The sequence below is a fragment of the Mustela erminea genome, chromosome 1 (genome assembly GCF_009829155.1).
Source record: "Mustela erminea isolate mMusErm1 chromosome 1, mMusErm1.Pri, whole genome shotgun sequence".
NCBI lineage: Eukaryota > Metazoa > Chordata > Mammalia > Carnivora > Mustelidae > Mustela > Mustela erminea.
Genome location: NC_045614.1, coordinates 56,230,504 through 56,234,753, shown reverse-complemented (window position 1 = coordinate 56,234,753; position 4,250 = coordinate 56,230,504). Strand labels below are relative to the sequence as shown.

Sequence of the window (4,250 nt, the reverse complement as noted above, 5' to 3'; positions counted from 1 at the left end):
TACGTACTATTTATGCTTCAAATCATTTGTAAGCCTATGCTCAGGAGTGGTAATTTCATTCAGAGCTCTTTGTATCCATTCCTACAATTTACCCAGAAGTCACAGCTTTCACCAGGCTGAAAATACCTCTGGACCCAAGAAGAAATAACTCCAGCTTCCCTCCTGCCTTTAGCTCTTGGTAACTCTCCTTTCTTTCCCCAGGAACTTGCCTATTCTGTATAAGGTCTGTCAGTGGAATCCGACAATATAGGTCTTTCTCCGCCTACAAATTCCAGCTGTGATTCATGGTGCTAGAAACATAGGTATAAAGATTGTGTATGTGCCACATAGGAATCCCTGACATATGCATTTGTCAAAACTCATAGAATCTCAAATCACAATAAATGCACTGTAGAGTAAGTATGCACTTAGAATAAACTAAAACATAGGGATACGGTTGCACTGATTGTATAAAAAAAAAAAAAAATTCCACACACACGGAAGGAGTTATACCTAGGGAAATCTTGAGGGGAAGCTTACGGAAATTTTCTATATTCTCTGTTCAGCACTTTTGTTCATCTAAACCAGTTTTGAATCCTGTCCAGTCAGATATTGAGTTTGGAAACAGTGATTCAGGGAGAGGTCGATATCTCCCAATATTCCAGATTCAGATAAACTCTATGATTTACCTAGAGATGTTGTTTCTTTTTTTTTTTCATTTTTTTTTAAATTTTCAGTGTTCCAAGATTCATTGTTTATGCACCACAACCAGGGCTCCATGCACTACTTGTCCTTCTTAATACCCACGAGCAGGCTAACCCACCCCTCCATCCTCTCCCTTCCAAAATCCTCAGGTTGTTTGTAAGAGTCCATAGTCTCGGGCGCCTGGGTGGCTCAGTGGGTTAAGCCGCTGCCTTCGGCTCAGGTCATGATCTCGGGGTCCTGGGATCGAGTCCCACATCGGGCTCCCTGCTCAGCGGGGGCCTGCTTCCTTCCCTTCCCCTCTCTCTGCCTGCCTCTCTGCCTACTGTGATCTCTCTCTGTCAAATAAATAAATAAAATCTTTAAAAAAAAAAAAAAAAAAAGAGTCCATAGTCTCTCATGCTTTGTCTGCCCCTCCGATTTACCACAATTCACTTTTCCTTATTGTTTCCTGGAAGATTGGACCCAACTTTGAGTTCAAACTACGACCAGTTGACTTGGTAAATTTCAATTTGTACACAGGAAATTACAGAAAAATGTGCCATCCCTTTTGATTTTCTTTTTGTTTTTGTTTTTTTGCAATCTCATTAGCTTATGGTACTTAAGTGAGAGAGAGAGAACTCTGGATGAACGACAGGAGGCAATTTTCACGATACCTTCTTCTTCTATTTTATCCAGGACAGTGTGGGGCCACAGGTGACTTTCCCTCCTAGATCTCCTCCCCAGGGATGGTCTTATAGGCAGGGCCAGGACATTGTCTGTCCTGGCTGTGCTGTCCTGAAAAAGGGATAACAGAGAAGAAGGCTGTTGACAACTTGGAGACAGAAGGTCAGAGGCAAATTAGTCATACTTTATCCAAGTCCTCTGACCCCTTCTTGCTGAGCTGCCCAGCAGATACTCTTGGATCAAAGTGGGAGTTAGGAAGATGCTACAGTGTGTGTGTGCCTTTAAAACCCCCAGTAGACAGGTTTGATGGACCAATATATTTCTTTAGCTGACACACTAGAGAAACACCACACAGCACAGTGAGCTGCCATTTCTACTACCATTTGTTTCAGCTCTCAGCTGGTTATAGACCTTTACTCAGTATGGCCCCAAGCAAGGAAATTGCATATTGTTACTATACATTGAGATTCCCCTACCTGAATAGGATTGAGCAACAAAAGACAGACAGAGAGAAAGAGAGAGATAGAGAGAGAGAGAGAATTAGAGATATTTCTTACTCAGAAAAGGAAAGATGACCTTACCCTGGGGAGAGAGGGCGTGGCTTCCTCCACACTGTCCTCTGCAAGGTGCACCAGTGGGCCCTCTTGAGGTTCTGGAAGAGACAGAGGAACGGTCAGGACATCGCTTGTGTTGCAAAGGAATAACAGGGTGCTTTGCTTGATGTGAACACAGAGCTACAAATGCATGCGTGTGATGGGTGAACAAGTGAGGACTGAGCTGCGGCTGGGCCCACCTACTTGGTGGACGAAAAAATGCAAAGCAGAGTAGTGGGAAAGTAGTGAGAAACACAGTCTTTCCTCTTTCAGCTAAGGGGCTCTAATCAGTGTGAAATAGTCAATGTGAAGGAAGGCAAACACTAACGGCATGCCTTGTTTCCATGACAGAGTCCCGTGATGCATCCTACCCAGTGTCAATTCCCCCTGCTCCACATATCGAAGGACTATTTCAACTTCCATGTGCACACTCACACAGGTTCTCTCTTCATCACCTAGTCCTTTGCGTTTTTCCTGATTAATGGGGATGTCATATACGTACTATTTATGCTTAAAATCTTTTGTAAGCCTATGCTCAGGAGTGGTAATTTCATTCAGAGCTCTTTGTATCCATTCCTACAATTTACCCAGAAGTCACAGCTTTCACCAGGCTGAAAATACCTCTGGACCCACGAAGAAATAACTCCAGTTTCCCTCCTGCCTTTAACTCTTGGTAACTCTCCTTTCTTTCCCGAGGAACTTGCCTATTCTGTATAAGGTCTGTCAGTGGAATCCGACAATATAGGTCTTTCTCCGCCTGCATATTCCAGCTGTGATTCATGGTGCTAGGAACATTGGTATAAATATTGTGTATGTGCCACATGCGGGAATCCCTGACGTATGCATTTGTCAAAACTCATAGAATCTCAAATCACAAGAAATGCATTTTAGGGTAAATTATGGACTGAGAATGAACTAAAACATTTGGATACGGTTGCACTGATTGTAAAAAAATGTTCCACACCCAAGGAAGGAGTTATTCCTAGGGAAAACTGGAGGCGTAGCTTATGGAAATTTTCTGTATTCTCTGTTCAGCATTTTTGTTCATCTAAACCTGTTGTGAGTCCTCTGCACTAAAGTATAAAGTTTCAGAACAGTGATTCAGGACGAGATCGATATCTCCCAATATTCCAGATTCAAATAAGCTCTAAGATTTACCCGGAGATGTTGTTCCTTTTTTATTATTATTAAAAACATTCAGTGCTCCAACATTCATTGTTTATGCACCACACCCAGGGCTCCATGCACTCCTTGCCCTACTTAATACCCACGAGCAGGCTAACCCGTCCCTCCATTCCCTCCCTTCCCAAATCCTCAGGTTTGTCTGTAAGAGTGCATAGTCTCTCATGCATTGTCTGCCCCTTCGATTTACCAAAATTCACTTTTCCTTGTTGTTTCCTATAAGATTGAACTCAGTTCAATACTACCACCAGTTGACTTGGGTAATTTCAATTTTTATACAGGGAATTACAGAAAAATGTGTCCATCCTTCTGTTTTCGTTTTTGTGTTTTTGGTGATCTCATTAGCATATGGTACTTAAGTGAGAGAGAGTGTACTCTGGATAAACTTCGGAGGCAATTTCCATGATACCTTTGCCTGGCTCTTCCCTTGGCTCTATTCTTCTCTTGCGCCAGAATCGCAGTCTGGGTCCTTTGCCCTCGTTCTCCTCTGAGCAACAAGCTGCAAAAGAGATAACAAGGGAGAGGGCCCTTGTTAACTTGCAGGCAGAAGACCAGAGGGAAATTAGTCATACTTTATCCATGGGGCAGTCCTCTGACCCCTTCTTCCTCCACTGCCCAGCAGATACTCTTGGATCAAAGTGGGAGTTAGGAAGATGCTACAGTGTGTGTGCATGTAAAACCCCCAGCAGACATATTTTATGGACAAATATATTTCTTTAACTGAGACGTTAGAGAAATGCCACACAGCACAGTGAGCATATGTGGTTGCCTAGGTTCACGTCCCACTTCAGAGGACCATGTCCCCCAGAGAGTATGGGGACACCAGTGTACCTTAACTTAGTTCCCTCATCTAGGATGTGGAAATGAGGCAACAACTTATTTGCTCTACGTAAAGCCATAAGGAAAGGAAAGGACTGGTGCTTGGCCATTGTTCTGTAAGTATTCAACGATTGAATCGCCAGGGAATGAGATGGACAGTTGGTAGCGGGTAAAACCCGAGACGTGGGGTGGGTGGCTCCACAGCAAGGGAGGATGGAAGCTTTGTCCTTAGTGTTTACATAGGACAGATATGTCACAGCTCATGGGGATTATGCCTTATCCTCTGCTGTGATCCCACACCAGCATTGT

General features: G+C 43.5%; 1 long non-coding RNA gene across 1 annotated transcript; it reads right to left on the bottom strand.

Moving 5' to 3' along the window:
* Positions 1-1,343: 1,343 nt before the first annotated feature.
* Positions 1,344-3,580, bottom strand: LOC116600680. The gene is made up of 3 exons (XR_004289752.1): positions 3,532-3,580; positions 1,905-1,999; positions 1,344-1,458 (listed from the first exon to the last, which is right to left on the bottom strand). It is a non-coding gene; the product is annotated as an uncharacterized LOC116600680 (long non-coding RNA).
* Positions 3,581-4,250: the final 670 nt, after the last annotated feature.